General features: G+C 48.2%; 1 protein-coding gene across 1 annotated transcript in view; it reads right to left on the bottom strand.

Moving 5' to 3' along the window:
* LOC122375478 (ATP-binding cassette sub-family G member 4-like) overlaps window positions 1–7,016 on the bottom strand; it is a 41,805-nt gene extending 34,789 nt beyond the window's left edge. The window contains 1 exon segment of the mRNA XM_043354886.1: window positions 6,817–7,016. The gene's annotated coding sequence lies outside the window, so the exon portion shown is untranslated.
* Window positions 7,017–20,988: the final 13,972 nt, after the last annotated feature.

The following is a 20,988-nucleotide window of genomic DNA, read 5'->3' as shown; positions in this document are numbered from 1 at the left end:
AAAGAAGCACCAAGTGACCTGCTGTTGAGTACTGTGGTTTCAAAGCACAAAAGTGATAGAACGAAGCGGATATCTCCAGTATTTTCCGAATTTAGTATTTTCCTATAGGCTTAACATTACGACGTAATGACCTCTAACTGACCTCAGGTCAGTGACCTAAAAAAACCCGAACTATATGTTATACAACTCGGTGAACTTAGCACATCCTGAAAGTTTGAAGGAAATCAGTGCAAAACTGTGAGTTGGACAGGTGCAAAAAGAAATTTGAAATTTGACCATGACCTTGTACCGGTTTTTCTGACCTGGTGACCTGACCTAAGGTCACCCGGACCTGAAATTTTCAGGTCATATGTAAAAAGGTTGCCCCATAGGCTGTGCCAAATTTGGCGGCGCTGCGCGCCGCCGTTTTTACGCTATCTTCGAAAAACCTTAGGGGGGGGTCGCATCGACCCCCCCCCCTGCCAGGGCGAGGGTTAAGCGTCAGGGGTTCAGAAGTGCCTCGTTCCTCGATTGTAGTTCGTATGTTTCTGATGTTTTTTTTTCCAAGCGCCGGTGGGATGTACATCGATTGGTGCGGCGTGTGTACGTGCGCGTATGTAGGTGTTCTCGCTGCACTGTGCAGCGTCGATTCAGCAGGCGCCGCGGAAAACCATTGCTCTTCGTGAAACGTCATCCAATAAAAATCAGTGGACCTTTCTGAAACGTGTGTGCAACGTGGTACTGGGATAGTATGGACGTGGTACTGGGATAGTAAAGACGAGGTACTGGGATAGAACGAACGTGGTATAGGGATAGCATAAACGTGGTAATGGGATAGTATAAACGTGGTAATGGGATAGTATAAACGTGGTACTGGGATAGTATAAACTTGGTACTGGGATAGTACGAACGTGGTACTGGGATAGTATGAACCTGGTACTGGGGTGGTATGAGCGTAGTACTGGGATAGTAAAGACGTGATACCGTGGCACTGGGATAGTAAAGACGTGGTACTAGGATAGTAAAAACCTTGCACTGGGATAGTATTGGGATAGTATGAACGTGGTACTGGGATAGTAAACATGGTACTGGGATAGTAAGAGCATAGTACCGTGATGGTAAATGGTTGGTAAAAGGGTAGTGATTCTAGGCCCACTTTACTGTTACTAACAAAAGCCGGTCAGATTTGCTTTCAGTGAAGCGGTGGAGCCCTCTCTGTTCCCGTCCTACCGACCCACCGCACAAGAACGCCGAACGCGGTGGCATGCTGACGTCATTATCACTCAGCCTCAGCAATCAGCGCTAGCCGCTGAGCCAGTCTGCTGATCTGTGCTGATGCAGAGTGTTCTCTGATCTCATCAGCATCGGATGATCGGAGTCAGACATTTTGAGAAGAAAAAAAAAAACACCGATGCTGAGTAGTGTCAGGTCATTGAGTCAGGTCACCACTAGCACGGTGTCGAGTTTTTATGTTGACGAGGCTATCTCCAACAAAACAAGTTCTGTCGCAGCGGCAAAACCAAATGTCAGAGGTATGGGTGGAATCCTGCCCGGTACCTATAGAAACTGGTCAGGAAGGAGCGCGGCTGGTTGACGGGCAGCGGTGATAATATGTCGGACACATCACTGCAGGTCACATACTGCAGGCGCTTGGAAAACTTTTCCGATAAAAAGATAATTATAATAAATATTTTACAAAGGTCAGAAGGGATCAGCGCCAATGCCAGATTTTTAACTCATAAAAATAAGTTGCAACTTGCACCTGAACTAGCGTTACGACATAGCTATAAGTACCCATACACAGCCGAGTGCCGGGGAATCCGTCCTGCAGAAGAGAGCATGCTTGCCCGTAAGACTCTCCTACTCACACCTAAAAACATTTTAGTTGATTTGCGTTCTTAAGTTTCTGTGCAACACCTTGTAAATAAGAATTTATGCGCTTTTTCTTAGGCGATGAACACGATAAGCTTTCGCCAATTTCGGACGTTACGGGAGGGAGAAGTGCCCCGACTCATCCCCTCGTTTGGATCCACCAGTGCACAGAACCACATCCCATACTCGCAATGCACCAAACAGAAGAAAACGTGCCTTTTGGCTGGCCGATGAGGTTTTATTGGAGCAACAACACTTCTATTTGATCGTCAGAGCCGTCAGGATCGCACTAACGCACTCGGGAGGTCATATTCATCACTACAATGACCGACAAATGCCTACCTACCGTGCAAAACATAACGATGAATCGCTGTATAGAAGACGTACGCGCTTGCACAGCATCGTCTCGCATATCAAGTGACTCGATTCTTGGGTAAACGAATCAATTACACGAGTATGAGCAACTGTGCAGCTAGCTTTCATAAAGCGACGCATACCTACTGCAGTCTTATTTGCGCTTTTTCTGTGTACCAATACCGTAGGTACGGCTCTCGCGGGTTTAAGCGGCAGGTTTTGCCTTTTTATATTTCCCACTATATCTCAGAAACTAATCGATATAGGTACGATGAAGCCATTTTAGAGCATCATGGCAGGCATGTGTACGAATGAGTCGATCGCATCTTGAACCCTTAAAAGCTTATGACGAAGAAGAGAGGTATAGCCAGAAATTTGCTAAATTTCATAGGAGCAAAACCTACCGCCAAAACCCGCGGGACCTGTACCTCGTATATGCTCCCTTTTTGCATTGCACCCATCTCTGTATCAATTAGGTGAGTCCCAAACAATTGCCACTAACATATACGGGCGCTATCTGAGGGTGCAGGGGAGCGTGTATGGACAGAGGACAGCGACGGCTGAAGGCCACTGTCGCCTTCAGTCACAGCCAGAATGAACCGGTAGTGAATACAAACACCGCACGGAGGCCAGCGGCCGGCACTTGCCATGCACCGCAGCCAGCGACGAGTGTGAAATACCGCCAAAGGAAAACATACGAACAAAGCCGATTACAATATGATTCAAAAGAGACATGGCGAGAAAAGCCGAGTCCCCAACACAATCAATCGTCTTTCAGTTAAGTCATTATAATTCCGATCACTTAAAGGGACCCTCCCACCTTCAAAAAAGTTAATGAATTGGCATGAAAGTGATGTCGCTCGGTTCAGAAAGAGCAAAAACGAATATCTACCAAATTTCATCGAAAAATATTCACCGGTTTTCAAGATATTAGACTTTTACTTTTGTTTACTTTTTGGGATCTCCGCTGTTCCTAGCGACTTTATTTGAAAGTGCGGCATTTGTTGCGCGCAAAGCAGCATATACCACCGCGTGCTACAAAACGTTTTAGTCAAACATTTAACGGACGTTCGAAAGCCTGATGACGTCATCAGATTCCCGTAATGGTTAAGAGATAGGGACCACGCTGGTCCCACCCTGCAAGTAAAGGGAAGAAATTTCTTGAACACCATAAAGCTGCGGGGGTTGCGACCAGGATAAATGGTGGTTTCTGAGCCTGGCCGCAAACTTGGCTATCTCAACTCAAAACTAATGTTAAGGTGGGAGGGTCCCTTTAAGTAGTACATTGTATGTATCTATGTATGTATGTATATTGTATGTATGTACCAACATCACAAGCTTTCCATAATCCACAAACGGCGTGGCGATTACGGCATGGTATAGCAGCTCGCTGGCGGCGTACCTATTTAACGATTGTTATTTCTTGAAGGTATACCTGTTAAAGGGACCCTCCCACCTTCAGAAAAGTTAATGAATTGGCATGAAAGTGATGTCGCTCGGTTCAGAAAGAGCGAAAACGAATATCTACCAAATTTCATCGAAAAATATTCACCGGTTTTCAAGATATTAGGCTTTTACTTTTGTTTACTTTTTTGGGATCTCCGCTGTTTCTAGCGACTTTATTTTAGAAGTGCGGCGTTTGCGGCAGATGTTGCGCGCAAATAGCATATACCTCCGCGTGCTACAAAACGTTTTAGTCAAACATTTAAAAATCGTTAGATATCTGCGCTGACGTCACACATTCAGAGGGGTATTCCTAAGCATTAGCCCCTCTGAATCAAAATGCTGCAATTTTGAAATTCAATATTTCTGATTTAAGGCATTTCTCGATGTTGTGAGTGCCGAAACCGGTAATTGTGAGCCAGGGACCCCATTTTGGCTATCTCAACTCAAATCTAATGTTAAGGTGGGAGGGTCCCTTTAACAGAGGCAGGCTTTCTATCGCTGGACTACATGAATAAACGTCATTAGGTTGGGACTAACGGTGAGCTGTATCGGCTCGGGGTAGAAGAAATACAAACGTAAATCACGGTCTCAGTATGATACTGATATTGCATCTTTGGTGTGCATCTAAACAAGTTCACAATTTCAGACTGCCTTATTGACTCCAAATACAGCCACTCTTCAACGAGATCAATAGTTTCCCGAAAATATGAGTACATCGAAAAAGTGCACGGGTCATTAGAGCATATAATCCGCAAATGATCTTCAGACTCCCGTCACTGTGTGACATTGACAAGGAAAAGTAACCCCTGGATCAGTAACATGAGGTCGGTACGAGTCGTTGGATATCTTTTATTCGCGCATACTTTACTTTAGGCTATACTTTAGTGAACTGGCTACAGTGTTCAGGGTATATTGAGTGAAGGGTAGGACGAACTTTGGCAGGAATTTCTAGTATAACTACTAGAAAACCTACTATATGTGGTCGGGACTAGCAAAAAGTTAGTTCAATCTAGAATATGGTAGCGCTTATGGTTGGCAGTCGTGACGCGCACGTGACAATCATTTCTTAAATTTCTTAAATAACAGGTTTTAAGGGCCGATTAGTGGGCCGATACATTCAATTAGCTATTAATAATTGATTATGCAAACATTCAAGAATCTACATCATTTAATTCTAGCCAAAATCACGCAGCGCTCCCAGGATTCGAACTCACGACCCTCTGATCTGTAGCCCGATACGCTACCGACTACGCTACCGAGGACCGCGAACCAACGCTCGGAGAGGCGGATCGCGGGTGCTGGCGTGCAGAGAAATCTTTACCCTGTATGTACGCCTTAGAAGATCGGCTGGGTTTCGTGAAAAATGGTAGAGGAATTGTCGAAAGAAAATTCATCGATCTATCATTTGAGACTAAGAACTATTGATTCCTTCAAAGGTTGACCGAGATATCGCTCGCCGAAAACAGGCCATTTAACATGTAAACCCTATGGGCTGGTAGGAAATGTACGCCGTGGAGCAGCGGTGCTACCAACTAACTTCGGCGGGGGCCGACAGTGTTGTCCAAACTTCCGTCACATGACCTCTGTGGACCTCTATAAATACCTTCACAAGCTGAAAGTATACAGTCAAATGCTTCCCGCTGAGGACGGCCTACAACAAGAGCTACGTTATGCTTTAAAGGGATTATCCCACCTTCAAAAAAGTACCATTTAGGATTCGGAAATGTTACTCATGATATTGTGACGAATTCTGCAAGTTTTTACGCGTTTTCATTGTATACTTTTTGAGATATTGCGACTTTTATATTTCATCGTGACGTCATTTAGATCGGATCTGTGACGTAATGAAGGATTTACTTCATGTCAATGTGGGGGAAATTTGGCGGCAAATATAGGTATTTGCTCTCAAATATGACGCGGCTCATACAATAACAAGTGTCTCTGTATAGTGATTACCTTATTCGTAAATCAAGTGAAACTTCACATGCGTGACAGGCGTTCAAAATGCAAATGACGTCATCAAATGGCCGTTAATAGTTAAGAGATAGGGCCTTAGCTAAGGCCCACTTTTCAAATGAAGGGAACGAATTTCTTTAACACCACGAAACTGAGGATATTGCGACCAGGATATATAGTGGTTTCTGAACCTGGCCGCCAACTTGGCTATCTCAATTCAGAACTAATGCAAAGGTGGGACAGTCCCTTTAAACTCCCACGCCTATCTGGGTCTCCCCGAATCTACAGGCCGAATCTGTAGGCTGAGGCCCATTGAAAATATCACAATATGGGCTGTATCAGTGTCTATCACATGACCTTACCCGACCTCGGGGTGATCAAAACGATGCAACTGAAGAGCTGTTTCACAACTGGTCTCTATCCACGTGAAAGTTGTGACGTATTTCAAAACTTTTTTTTCTTACCTGAATGACCCAGTAAGTGCCAGCCCTAGCCATTAAATGCCTGAAGCCCTTGATGGAATTGAAAATGTGGAACTGGATCGGTCCTGCGTTCACGCACGACAACAATTACGAAAAAAAACTAAAATAAAATAAAGCCAAAACACAGAAATCAAAAGAAATAAAATAAAGCCAAAACACATAAATCAAAAGACGTTTCAGTGGGCACCTGGACGCCGTTTTCCTGGTGAATTACAATTACGCCATATTCGAGATCTGCGTGGGCGGGGATCCACCCCTGGGCCTGGCCCCGTCCATTCATAAGTTGTCTCCGACTTTCACTCGCCACTCGCCACTCTAGCCAACTCGTGACCGGCCGAAGGTCACGGCCGCGGCATCTTGACCCCAGCGAGCGCGGTCTCTCCGACTGGCCGAGACAAACATGAACATTATATACAATACTCCAAGGGTGCGGGATTCTACTCAACTGAACCAGTTTCGACACAAGTGACACACTGGCACTGAGCTATGAGCTATATGTCTGAGCCCCAGTGCAGCGCAAGCGGGCCGCGGGCGTAACCTTACATTAGTCTCTCCGCCTCGACCTTCTCTATGTGAATTTGAAGGTGGCAGGGATAATACGCACATCTTTCAGACGTCAAATGCAGAATGCTTCCTTCTCATTCTGTTGTTCGTGGCGATTCAGAAGCACTGCGATTCAGAAGCACTACGATTCAGAAGCACTGCGATTCAGACCCCTGACACTCACCTTCAGCAATCCTCTGGGCGTCACCAGACGATCCACGGATATCAAACAGGTCTCTCTCGCGCCCATCCACGTGGTAGCTTCACAGTTTAGCACCTTCTTATTCACAACCCAACGCACGAGCCAATATGCGCCAACACGACGCCACGCGACCTCATCCCAACGTCCCGGGTGCTGGCACGCCACTGCGCGCCTGCTCGTGGCGGGCCGAGCGCGCGGACTCGCTCGCTCGCACCCCCCAGCCCCCACGGCGGCCGTCGCGGGCGCAGGGGCGCTCCCAGGTCGGCCGGCCAGGGGGAGGGGGACCGAGTGGCGAGTGGTGAGACGATGGTCTCCCGCCCTGCTCATGCCCGTGTGTATGATATGACAATGACATCATCTGGCTGCCATAGGCGACTGCATGGGACAATGGACTGAGCAGGTCAGGGGATGACGAAGGAACGTGCTGAAAAGGAACGGTTCGGTCACCCTATGTGTGGTCGAAAAAGGTCGAGCAGTCAAGCTAAGCGGCTTTCACTAGTCAATAGTCAAAACTTATTCAGTAATGTTTTGTGGCAAACAGGCGATTCAAAATTCGTGCTCACTGACAAAGCATGTAGCTCGAATTTATATGCTCAATCGCGCTGTTGGTGTAACTGAGCTCGAGCATTGGCTGGCTTTTAACCAGGCTCGGTCACTAGAGCGCTGCAACATAAGATATATCGAGTATGGACTGTGGTCACTGGACAATGGATATGAACAATGCATTGCAAAAGCTGCCTACGTTGCTTCCGTTGATGCTGGCTCAGCAGTGAGATATCATATTCTTGTCACGAAAGGTTGAGCACTTTCATTTCATTAGCAGTGCCGGGCCGGTGCCGGCAAGGTGCCGGGAGATGTTTGGAGTTATGTTTGCATCTCTATATGACTTATGTGCGCGTTTAGTTTCCGTTCAAACTTAGCGAGGTGTCTGGCCCCGGATACCGCAAATCCACCTATAGAGATCTGCTCAACTCTCCGGCACAGCTGAAGGCTGCATGGCCGCTGATGGGTTCTGTAAACCAGTTGCGAATCTAAATATCTCATTGCCGACTGCTGAGTGCCGTGTCATTCACTGCCCGTGCAACTGCTGCGCAAAGGGAGGGGATCAGCCGGGGGGGGGGGGGGTGCAATGTGCGCACTACGCAGTGGAGCATACGTCATTTGTATCCGCGGAGCGCGCAGCTCCGCGGGGGGCGGCAGGACAGCTCGGCTCCAGTACGGGGAGTGAGGTCACACAGCTCTACAGACCGCTTCATAAATTCGCTACTGTGTTTACACTTTACTATGACCGAGTGGGTTCGAGGGAACGGTTATGTCACGGCCGGTAACATATCGGTGGCGGGAGATGAACCATAGCTGAACCTTATCCTAACTGCGTACCACCGGTCGTCTTAATTTAGCGCCTTTCGATATAATTATGACCGATTGTGGTCAGTGATCTCGCTTTCATCGCCGCCTCTAGCGTCGGAGATATATAAGAAGAAAGCGGTGACCCGTCGGGAGGCACACGATCTAGTACCTGTTTGTATTCATGGTCCGTAAAGGCTTAATTATGCGCGCTGCGTGGCGTATGTACAGTAGGTCTACTAAAAAAGTCCCCCGCTCCAGAGGCGGCCGGCCGGCCGAGCCCCCGGATGCCAGCCCCGACTCTATTGCGCAGGCCGCGGCAGCGACACGGGTCAGGTCGCGGCGCCCGGCGAGTGGGTCAGTTGGCGGCGGCCGGCCGTGGAGTGAGGACGCCGTGTGTGGGGCGCAGAGATGCCGCAGTGCAGAGGAGGGGGAAGATAGTGACTCTGCACTATGCCGGAAATGATGCCTTTGTGATCTAAATTAAACACCTGCAGACGCCGTGCATATCCTCCCTCGCCCCATTCCTATTTTATCACAATCATTCAATAATCCGTAATGACCATTCAACGCAAGCAAGCAAACAAAACAACCCGTTTAGCGGCGACATCATATCGGATAAAAAAGCGACAGTGATGATTACGAGACTTAGCGCGATGGCAAATCGAGGGGTATACACTATATATGTATCACATACCGAGTATTTTATTCCCATCTAGCAAATCAAGACTGGGGATCTTGTCCAACAAGTCAGCGGCCGTTCTAGACACAGATAAATGCTTTGTTTTCGGTCGCATCATTATCTGCAATAATTCGAAGCGAGGTTTAACCCTCGCCGGCCGAGAAGAAGGGGTGAATGCCGCCACCATGTATTTTTTTGCGGTAGCTCAAAGCACACTGATGATAGAAGGCTGACATAATTCATATGCCTTGCATTTGATTCAAGCCGGATCATTTGACATCAACCACGTTTTCAGGTCAGGTCACTTAAACATGGTGTCTTAAGTAAACCTCTGCACAGTTGTCGGTTATAAAATGATGCAAATCCGCAATGCACTTAGTGCCATATAAGCATAATGGGGAAATATGGAAACTGTTAATCTTGGCGTCGGAAATGATCTAAAATTATACCTCAACTCTCAAGCACTTCAAATCGTGACTTCATACATTCTTGGCAAGGTCTAATGCTTCACTTTTGCATTGTTCACCTTGCGTGACGTCATTTATGACGTCACTAGGGTGATAGGAGTGCTTCGTCAATAACTCCCGATCAAAATGAGCTAGCCAGTCGGGACAGCCATCAATGGACTTTGCAAGACTTGCCGAATCAAATGTTATGCAACATGTCCTCCTTTCAACAGCTTCGTGACCTGTGTTGCCCTAACATGACATTGACCTCAGGTAAACATCCTAAATTGTTTCACCTAAACAAAAAAGCATGCAGACGCGTCTGAGAACAGAAAACACGATTGTATCGAAAGGACGACAATGCGACAATTTTTGTGGTTATTTACCAAAAAAAAACGATCGAATGCCTTGGGGCCCTTGACCTGCCCTAAGAGGTCACTGATATTTTAAAATGGGGTACCAGTCGCTGCGTCACGTAACGAAGCAAACGCTCGTTTTTTCCGCGAGGCTCTAGCAGCTAGCTCAATTATAGGAGCTAAACATGGGGTTGGGGGATCGCTCCCTTCTCACTCACTATTTGGCCGGGATAGTGTTTGGCCGGGATAGTGTGCCCAAGTCTTTCAATTCAAGGTCATAACACCTGGTCACGTCAAGTGACCTTACCTCAAGGAAAGTTCCTGTGCTCATCAATCTAAATACACCGACTAACCGATCGCCTTAGAACTTTCAGCGATTTCATTGGGCAACACTATACCTATGTATTTGAAACGTTTACTTTGCAAGTTTGACATTGTTGACAGAAAGGCCGGGTCAATTTTGAGATCGTTCAAGTCAATGGGAGAAAATTGAACTGCGCTTTTTTGGACGGAACGCATAATAAACACTCTGAAAACATGTGGTGTTTGATGAGATACAATACTAAATGAGAAAACTGTTTGTTTTGTTGGGAGCCATCTTTTCGGTCTGAAAAGGCCCTCGCAAAGCTATGACATAACTATGCTCTGGTGTAGTAATTGGGTTGTGCGAGCCAGCGACAGTGATCTGCGGAAGCGAGACTGTTCCCGTGGGACGATTGCCCTGTCGGGACGGTCCAGCCGTCTCCCAAACCGTCACCACGAAGAGGATTATTTGTCCTGGAATCAGACATGTGCATGGATCCGAGAAAATGGATCTGGGATCTGATCCCACGGATCCTGATCTCGGATCCGTGGGGATCATAGATCCAGCTCTTTAATTTATCGAGAGATCCGTAGGGATCATAGATCTGAGTCTAGTATTTTTGCTTGAGATCCAGTGGGATCACAGATCATTTATTTTTGGTCAACACAGAAATCCCAAAGATCACTTGTTGCAACTCACAAACGTTATTATTTAGTGATTTAATGTGATACACCTCATAATCCATAGTTTTTTGGCACTTATTGACATAGAAACACTTGGAAACCTGGTTCAAAATGAAATGCATGGTGGGATCCACTCAGATCAAAGATCCATGTTCTTGGTTTATCGTCAGATCCTGTGAGATCATAGATCCAGGATACTTTTTCACGCCGGATTCTGTGGGATCATAGATCCGAACCTGCAATTTGCCTCGAGATCCACTGAGATCATAGATCCATCACTCGGATCCATGCACATTTCTGCCTGGAATTGATCCGACATCAACTACAGGTTGGCTGGTGGGATGACCTCCAGTCCAGAGAGGGAAGCATGAAGACTAGGGGCGATGCGGATTGTTTTTTTTTTCCTGAGGATAGCGAGGACGGAAGGAATCTAGCACCCTTGACCCTTCCTTATACTGAATGTATCTCAGGCTGTTAAATCTCCTAAGCGTTTTTTCTCGACATCGTCAAGGTGTCATTAATAAAAATATGAAATCCTGGAGGATAAATTAAATATAGAAATTGTGGCCAATAGAAAATTATCAGTTGCGTTCAACATACTCGTAAGCATGATCACACACCCAGCCTACATATGAGCCATGTATTAATTATTTTTGATAGACATGCTTAAGTTATGAAATCATCTGAAGTGTTTGTAATGTTCCACGATACGGATCTAATATGCATCCTGGCCATTTCTGGTCAGGTCATGTCTTTGAACATATGCCAAATTTTTCAATGGCCTTTAAAGATTAACTTTTGATTCATTCGAAGCGTTTTGATAAGAGGAACACGAGGCTGGTAAAATTAATTTCGAGTAAGTTTTAAGCTAAAAACTTGTAAGTGTTTGTGGAAAAGCAATTGGTTTTCTCATAATACCGATGGTGGCAGTTGCTGTTATTTACGTGCTAAGCCGTTCACCTTAATTAAATCCGACAATATTATTAAGACATAGCGGTAAACGAGCTGATTGTTGTGTTAGGCTAGGCTCGGTCGATTTCAGAGTGGGAAGGATGACAGGAATTAGGGGGAGACAGGGGGCCTGGGCGGTGTTTCACGGCCCCACGCTGCAGCACGCTGCGCTGCGCTGCTGCATTGTTGCAGCTATTCGGCTCCACGCTAGCGTTGCGAGCTTCCGATTCTGTTGATGTTTCCATGGAAATTGGAAACCCAATGCACCGGTGCACGCAACGCACCCTGTCCAAGCAAAATTTTACCACCGATGACCTCTGGTGACATGACCTCTGGTTCTGACCCGATCTTAAATTGGCTGAATTTTTTTTCTTCTTCTTTTTTGCTACTTTTGACGCTACTTCGAATGCCACTTAAATGCCCAAAGCTGAGTTATAAGAATGATGCTCAATCCCCATTTCCCCTCCAACAGGGCGTTAGAGTCTAGGCATTCCTGTGGGGCACAGGCTAACAATGACTATCTTTAATCATTGTGGCCATGAACATCTACTGCCATTCTTAAACACCGGTTTCGCTGCGCTGAGCGGTGGCCGTTCCGTTTGTTGGATTCTACAGCTGGCTGGCGGAAAGCGTTACCGGCCGCCCGTCCACCGCCCGCGGGCCGGACCGAGCGGTCCCGCTGACCCTACCTGACCTGAGCCCGGCGCGATATGGGACAGGCAGACGGGGGTTCGGCTCAGCGAAGGCAGCGCCCACTGGTGCTGGGGACTTTTTTAATAGACCTACTGTACGCTAGCGGCTCAGACGGCAACACTTATATAAGCGTTCCACATCCGGCCGATGCTAAGTTTCTCTGAGGTCAGTTGGTCTTGAGATGGCGCTTAGGCGAGAAAATATCCAACGCTCTCAGAGTCCCCGACCATGTATGTAGTATCAGTCTGCTAACTCCTAATTATCTACAAGTGTAGGTATACCACGAAACAATATCTACTATAAAGTACGGTAGGTATTAACATATGTGAGTGTGACCGTCCACGCCTTCACTTCCAGACTTACTCAAAACATATAGGAGACGTAACACTGACCGGCAGTGATTTGTCATTTATCTCGCGTTCATTGTGACCTCGATTAGGTAAAATAAATCTGACAAATATGTACCACAAAGCTTGTATATAATCATAAGAGGCACGACAGCATCCACCATCTAACACCTATCCATTATAACGTCACCCACCATCGAACTCTGCCCCCCGCACAGGGAGCCCTGGGCGCGCCCCTGATGGAATCAGCTGGTGGCTCACTCGAGTCGCGCCCCTCCCCCTTCTGATGCACGAGCGCTTCCCCACATATCTGTGATATCAAGGTCAGCCGTCCGCTCGGCTCCAGTTTCTGGTAACGCCGCGCTGGTTGCGAAAAGTGGGGCACGGGATGCGAGCTCGGTGAGGCTTGGGTCCTCCCCCTCGGGTCGACCCTCGGGCGAAATGCTATTTATCACTGAGAAGTGAGAGGGCAGTGATGCAGTATCTCTGGCTGGAAGTAGGTGACATGATAAACATGACCTTTCATGCGTGCAGATTGGAGATGTCGGCACCTATGCTGCATGTACGGTTCTCCAGTAAAAGTCTTGTTGGTTTTGCTTTTTTGGATATATCTGGTCCTATATAATGTTCAAATGCATAAGTATGAACCCGAATTGTGTGTATGCACATTTACCACTAGACTGTAAAATTGCATCCTTGTATGCCAAATGCTTTCCGAGATATTCACCAAAAACCCCATTTTCTGCCGTTTGGGGTATTCTGGCCGCAATCTGCCTGGGATCGCCTATGACATCAGTAGAGCCATCTAACGAGAGGAACGCAGAAACACAGAATCATGAATGAATCGAGCGCGTAGTAAACGGTGTATGAAAGGGAGACTCAGCAGAGGCTATCCGGGTGGCCGGCGGGCGGCGCGCCCTTAGGCATCGGCTGACCCTTCGGACCGCGTGGGGTCAGAGGTCGCGCTCGGGAAGTCTCGGCTCTAGGTTTTAGCGCTGTGCAGTCAGGAAGGGAGGGGAGGATAGCGCTAGCCCGACTGACTAGTATCTCGGCTGATTCGTGTGCAGAGTGGAAGGGAGCACAGAACGGGATGGTGGTTAGTGGTGGATGGTGGGATGGTGGTTATGTTAGTGCGTACTGCGTAGAGCGTAGCTGAACATGCATTGTTTTTCATGGCAAACAACATGCAGCATAATGTGCGGGATTATGCCAGAACTGATACAAAAAGGGAACTATATTTCGGGCGAGGGAGTGGATGGGTGCCGTGACACAGCATGACGAAGACGATGCTGCCAAAATCGGAATGTTTTTTGCCCCCATTCTTTTACCCCTAACATGGAGCGCTTGACCCGAACTTAGAGGTCCCCGACTGACCTTAGACCTTAAAATCGCACCCTTCAAGTGCGCCATCTTTTCTTCAGGGGCGCTCTTCCTGGTTGCCTCTGTTCTTACCAATAACTAAAGCAAATCGAACGTATAATTAAAAAGGCATACCTCAAATACAATTTTATTCACACCCGCTAGGGTGCATACTTGTTTTGACCTATATCTTCTCATATCATAATATGTCACTTCAGTGCTTAACCAGCTCCATGGACTTTTGGGTTTTCTGCATATACCCCGGCCGAGGAGGGGGGGGGGCGATTACGACCCCTCTCCGTCTTTTCGCTCCTAATTGAGCTAGCGCCAGTGGCGCAGCCAGGGGGGGTCAGAGGGTCAGCTGACCCCCCCGAAATTTCTGTCAGGGGCCCGCTCGAGAAAGAGAGAGAGAGAGAGAGAGAGAGAGAGAGAGAGAGAGGGAGAGAGAGAGAGAGGGAGGAGAGAGGCCCTAATCTAATCGGACGAGCCCGCTTCGAGAAATGCCTACTGGGACACCACGGGTGAGGGGTCGGCCTGGGGCCCCAGGTGGACGGGGCCCGGGCCCCCGGGAGAACGGGCCCGGGCCCCCGGGAGAATTGATCCGGGCCCCTGGGAGAACGGGCCCGGGCCTCCTGGGTGGATGGGGCCCGGGCCCCCGGGAGAACGGGCCCGGGGCCCCGGGAGATTGGAGAACGGACCCGGGCCTCCCGGAGAACGGGCCCGGGTCCCCGGGAGAATTGATCCGGGCCCCTGGGAGAATGGGCCCGGGCCCCCGGGGTGGATGGGGCCCGGGCCCCCCGTGGATAGGTCCGGGCCCCCGGTAGAACGGGCCCCGGGCCCGGGTGGACGCCGGACCCCCGGGTGAATGGGGCCCGGCCCCCGGGAGAACGGGGCCCGGCCCCCGGATGGATGGGGCCCGGGCCCCCTGGTGGACGGGCCCCGGAGCCCCGGGTGGACGGGGCCCGGAGGCCCAGGTGGACGTGGCCCGGGCCCCCGTGTGGATAGGGCCCGGGCCCCTGGTTGAATGGGGCCCGCTAGGGTGACCCGCTTGCTCCGCAAAGCGAATAAGGGGTATTTTCGATTGGTGGGCATTTGGTTGGTCTTGTGTCCGTGGGTGATGTATCAATTTCGGTTGATTGCTTTTTGACGGCTAGGCATTTTGGATTGGGAAAAAATATCCATTGCATCGAGGTGCTCGTGTCTGATAAGCATGCGTTCTACTATAGAACATGTCATGTCATGTGTAGTTTATAACAACGGTTGACGTAGGTTATTGAAAAATGACAGCCATCGATGAATTAACTACTATGTAGAGGTTTCCAACATTTATATTTTTAAGAATACTGTTGCTCGTCATGCAAAAGCGATGATTGGATTTTGGACAAAATTGAATGCTCTTTCCAACTATGCCATTTTCAACTGTCAAACGTACCAGGTTATGCAGTAAAACCCGTGTAATTAAGTAAGTCATTAACAAATACCATTCTCTCCAGCGATTTGTTCCACCTTGTTTTTTATCAATTAGCTTTTCACAATTTTTCCATGAGAGGCGGTACATTTCTTTTGCCAACAGGCGTTGTTTGAACCCGCTCCGTCAAACAGTCACCCGAAAATAGCATTAAGTCCCAAATCTGTCCGAAACGTAAATTTCCCAGTATAAGTGCCCTCACGGGTGCAGGTGGCGCGTGCCATCCCTGCACCGCACACCATTCGATGGCCCTTTCGATTCTCTACACGATACCCCGTGGCGATTGGGCCCACGGTTACCGAGATACTGCACGGGGACCGGACCAGTGTCTGGCAAATTTAGTCATTTTCGCCCGATTTTGCAAGCCGATTTATACATACATGTAAAGTCCATAACGCGAATTTGCACTTTTTGAGCACGCGTCATGTGCTCGCTATCAATCCGATCGAGCTGAGACCCTCAAAGGCACGTTGCCCATCCTTAATCTATAAGTTGCGCAAATTTCAGCGCACTTGGCGCAACGGTCGGGCCCGTACCCCGCGCTAAGTAACACCATGCCGGGACCTCGATAGCAGACAGAATCTACGTCACCACATCACCACGCCACAACAAACCCGGCCCATGGCAATACATGTCCCATATGAGCGCGTTAACCCTCGCCGGCACAGGCCATTCCGGCCATTTTGCGTCCTTCGACGGCACAAGAGGTACGACCCCTTCGTGACGGCACAAGGTGGTACGACCCCTTCGTGTTTGGCCCATGATCGAGCTAGAGCTTCGCGGGAAATACGAGCGTGTTCCCCGTGACGAGAGGAAGCCGACGATACCCAATTTTAAGGTTCTTGGTCATTGGTTGACCTTCCAGGTCAGGTCAATGACCGAAAAATCGGGAAAATCGGGACCTGTTAGAACGTCGTTAATTGTGGCTGCTATAGGGTTTTTCGGGGTACTGATCATGAATAGTTATCATGTTAGTTTTGATCACAGATGGTGTCTTTATGCATTTAAGCCAGGTCGGGTCAGGTCAGGTCAGGTCAACCAGTAGGGGTCCTGCCGGGTATTCGTAGTACCTACGTGCCAGCCGCCTCTGGCAGCTTCGTAACATGTTACGAAGGCACCAAAACTACTTCGTAAATGTTCAAATGGTTGCTAAATTCGGATTCAGCTCCAAAAACTAGCCTGGAAACATGTATAATTCGAAAAAGTACCGAGGTCATCATAGGTCAATGACCTGACCTGACCTTCAGGTGACCTTGACATCCACCCTAATGCATGGGAGCAGCATCAACTCACATGTTTGAATGCTTGAAACCACGAAAAGACTGAAACGCGCGGCTAATGCGAGCCGGCATACGCCGAATCGCGATTCTGGCCAAACATGGTCTCGGAAAGTAGGTCACAGGTCAAAGGCCATTTGGGTCAGGGTCATGAAATTTCTAGGGTAGGTGTGATCAACGCGAGGGTACTGAAAGTTTGGTCGCGATCGGCCGATTTTTACCCGAGTTATTCGCGAAAAACCTTAGGGGGGGGGGGGGAGGTTGCATCATCCCCTCCCCCTGTGCCGGCGAGGGTTAAAACTGCTTGTGAGCGAAATCACGTAATGAAGAAGAATAAAGCACAATCTACTACAGCAGCCAATAGATGACTGAGTTAGGACAGGCACGTGGGACTGCTTAAATCTTGTCCGACAGAAGCAGACAACAGTTCAGTTTGCATATATGCTATGCATATTGCAGAAGGGGCACATTTCGGCCTCGAAAGATACGAATTCATACGTCATAGTAACATATTTCTGTCATGGTCAATTCACGTGGAAATTGAACACCGGGTGATTACCGAACTATTGTTCTATCAAAATTTTCCGATTCAAACTCGCTCAGGGTTATCATGCAGGTAAAGGGGGCCCGCTCAGCAGAATGCGTATGAAATATGGAAAGATTCTGAAAAATGGGTGGGGGCCCGCACACTAGGGGGCCCGCTTTGGAGGCGATGACCCCCCGAAACGAAATCCTGGTTGCGCCACTGGCTAGCGCCTTGCGGATAAAACTGAGCGCGTGCATCGTATGAGATGCAGCAGCTGGTGCCCGAGTAACCGAGTTGAATGTCTCGGGTCAACCGATAAACTCTGAGGTCAGTACCAGTGCTCCGAGTCGCGGGATCGTTTTTTGGTAAACAACTTCACCATAGTGGATACAGAGCCAAGGTAATGGCACCATCGAGTTTTGCATGCCCAAGCGCGTCGAATAGTATACGCTTTGTTTTTGTTGAGGCCAATTTAAGGTGTTCACCTCAGGTCATGATCAGGGCAGAGCCACTCAGTCCACGAAGCTGGCCCAAGGAGATCATATCGCTTATTCGATTCGGTAGGTCCTCACAAGTCCTTTGGTGGCTTCCCGACTCGCTAGCTCAATTTGATCGGGACTTTTTTGGTGAAAACTCCTGTGACCTTAGTGACGTCATAAATGAAGTCACCTAAGATCAAGAATGCAAAAGTGAATGCTGGGGCTCGCAAAGATTGTATAATATCACGAATTAATGCGCTTGAGACAGCTTTAGATGTCTCCCGGCGCCAAAATAACAGCTTTCATATTTCCCAATTGACTAATAATCGTGAGGTTGCGTGACCGACCTGACTTCAGGTGACTCTTAAGAAAAATACGAGATAGCTACATACAAGTTGTGAGGCCTCTGGGAGATAGTACTAGATCATATAAGCTTCATTCCTCGTTGAAAAGTCCCCTGGCCTGACTGACCTTCACGGATCAAGGTCACGTGAAGGTCAGTCAGGTCACTGACCTTTGATGACCTTTGTTCACTCTTTCGAGTTCTACATGTTTCTGGGGTAGATTTTGGAGTTGATTTCGCATTTAGAAACCGTTTGAACATTTAAGAAGTAGTTTTGGTTCCCTCGTAACATGTGACCTGACCTGACCTGACCTGACCTGGCCTTAATGCACGAAAACATCATCTGTGATCAAAACTAACTTGAAATTCGTGATCAGCACCCCGCAAAACCCTATAAAAGCTTCACTTTACGAAGCTCTAACAGGTCCCGATTCCCCGACTTTTGAGTTGTTGAACTGTCAACTTTGACAACTTTGTCAACTTAGACTTTTGACCTGTCAACCAATGACCTAGGATATTAAAATTGGGTATCAACGGCCTCCTCTCGTCACGGGCAACACGCACTTTTTCCGCGAAGCTCTAGCTCGATCAGGGGTTGAACGGCAAAGGGGTCCAACGGACCCTCCTCCCCCCCCCCTTTACGATAGACGCTGGCAAAACACCAATATGGGCGAGGGTAAAAATACAGCTGCTGGGGCATTCCATGTCAAATCGAACAAAAATCGGCTGTTTTGCACCTTACCATCAGCGATTTCGTTATAAATTTGTGAGCGAGTTTCTGTGTGGCCCCGGACATTACATTGATGTTTTTTGCGCATTCTGACCACAGGTGTTCGAAATATAGGGCATCAAATTTTTGCAAAATGTTGCATCTTTAAATTTTTGAACGACCATAACTTTGGTTGTACTTGTTTGATTTGAATGAAATAAACCTTACTGTTTAGGTAATTTCTTCAGCATTTGTTTGTAATTGCGCCTACTTAAATATATGACCTTGAAATTTGCTTAACTCTGTTCTTAAGCACAAATATTGAAATAGCAAAAAACACGTCACCTTCGATTTGGCTCATTTTCATATATTTTATTGCCTACCATATTCTTAACAACCTGTGAAAAAATTAGAGTGGGCCATTCATAAGTTTTGAAGAAAATTGCACATATGCAAACGTATGTTAGCACGCGCAGTGGAGGGGGAAGAACGAATTTCGTCCACCCCTCCTGTTTTTCGCCAATATCTCATAAGAATAGGGATGCGGAGCCGGAGCCGGAGTCGGAGCCGGAGCCGCCGGAGCCGGCATATTTTGCCCGGAGCCGGAGCCGGAGCCGGAGCCGTGAAACAATATAGCCCGGAGCCGGAGCCGGAGCCGGAGCCGCCAAAAAAGGGGGCGACTCCGGCTCCTTTTTATTTTTTGAAGAGGAAAAAAAATAATTGACCTAGTTCGGTTTGACAGTACAAGGCAGTAAAACATATGGTACTTACGTCATGGGCCATCAAGTGAATGAAAAAATCCGAATATCCCCAGTATTCCACAGTACGCAAACAGCTTCCTGTTTGCTCTTCCCCCCCCCCCCACGTCTACTGCATCCCCAGAACATGAGGACCAGTCATCAGGTGACGGCCATTGTTTTCAAACCAGTGCAGTGGACTGCGACTCCCAGCACCGTCTCATCCCACACACCCCCCACCCCTCACCCCCCAATGCAGCCGAGACGGGTGTCAGCTTACGATGGTTCACTGAACTCCGATTCGCGGCGACTGCGTTTCCAATGCCATCGCTTCCTAGCCCTTTGTTCTGCCAGTTCTCTCCGAGGTGCGTTTGCGCGGGGACGCGGTGAGCCGGTCATGGCAAAGAGTAACGCGTATAACCAATCCAATTTTTCTTCCACCCGTATTTAATTGATTGCGTAGGGGATGTACTGAGTCGGAGCCGGAGCCGCCGGAGCCGGAGCCGCCGGAGCCGGACCATTTTACTCGGAGCCGGAGCCGGAGCCGGAGCCGCCATAACATTTCACCCGGAGCCGGAGCCGGAGCCGGAGCCGATTTTTTTCTCCGGAGCCGGAGCCGGAGCCGGAGCCGTCTGAAATTTCCACGGCTCCGCATCCCTTGATAAGATTAATGCGAAATTAATTATGGCTACCTGTCAAGAATTGAATTGGACATCTCATCGTGCAAGCAATAAGAAAATCGGTTCACAGCTGTTCTAGTAATGGCGGTGTAAAGTGAACATCCTGTCGCCGCAGCAACGCGGCGACTCGGCAGCCGGCGCCGACCGCTACGCGCCGCCTGAATTGTAGACTGTGCCGGGACGGAACGGAACAGTTCCGTCTTTACATCGCGCTCCCTACCGCTGATTACGTTCGATTCGCGTCAAATTTTGTGAGAAGACTAAGAAATGTACAGGCAATCTTATGGTGAAAGAATTTTGAAAATCAATTGGTAAACAATTGAAATATGAACGTGTAAACACAAAATTGTGATTGCTACGTTTCCCGCATCGGCCGAGCCCGCCTCAGCCGGCGACATGTTACTCTTAGCAGGCCTCTAACTGCCATATTTATAATTGGATTAACTAGAAACTCCCCATACATACTAAAAAATGTATGTTATTTCGTATAGTGCAGATCAAAAGACGTGAAGATATCGTTGCGTGATAATGTTTTCGTTGAATTTACTTCATGATGCATTTCCACACGGCTCAAAATTCACCGCAAAATACCGTTTGCCTGAGACACTTTTACTATGGAACGTGAATGCTTGACTACGATGACTATGCATTTCCATTCTCGCAGAGTTTGGGATATCACTAATCAGCAATCATTCATTTCAGAAAGTGTACACAAGCAAGCATGTCTAGCCCTCGCCCGTAAACGGCGATCTGCCACCTTCGCCCAT

Source organism: Amphibalanus amphitrite, unplaced genomic scaffold, assembly GCF_019059575.1.
Source record: "Amphibalanus amphitrite isolate SeventyFive unplaced genomic scaffold, NRLGWU_Aamphi_draft 001850F_arrow, whole genome shotgun sequence".
Taxonomy (NCBI): domain Eukaryota; kingdom Metazoa; phylum Arthropoda; class Thecostraca; order Balanomorpha; family Balanidae; genus Amphibalanus; species Amphibalanus amphitrite.
This window is presented reverse-complemented; position numbering and strand designations above follow the sequence as displayed.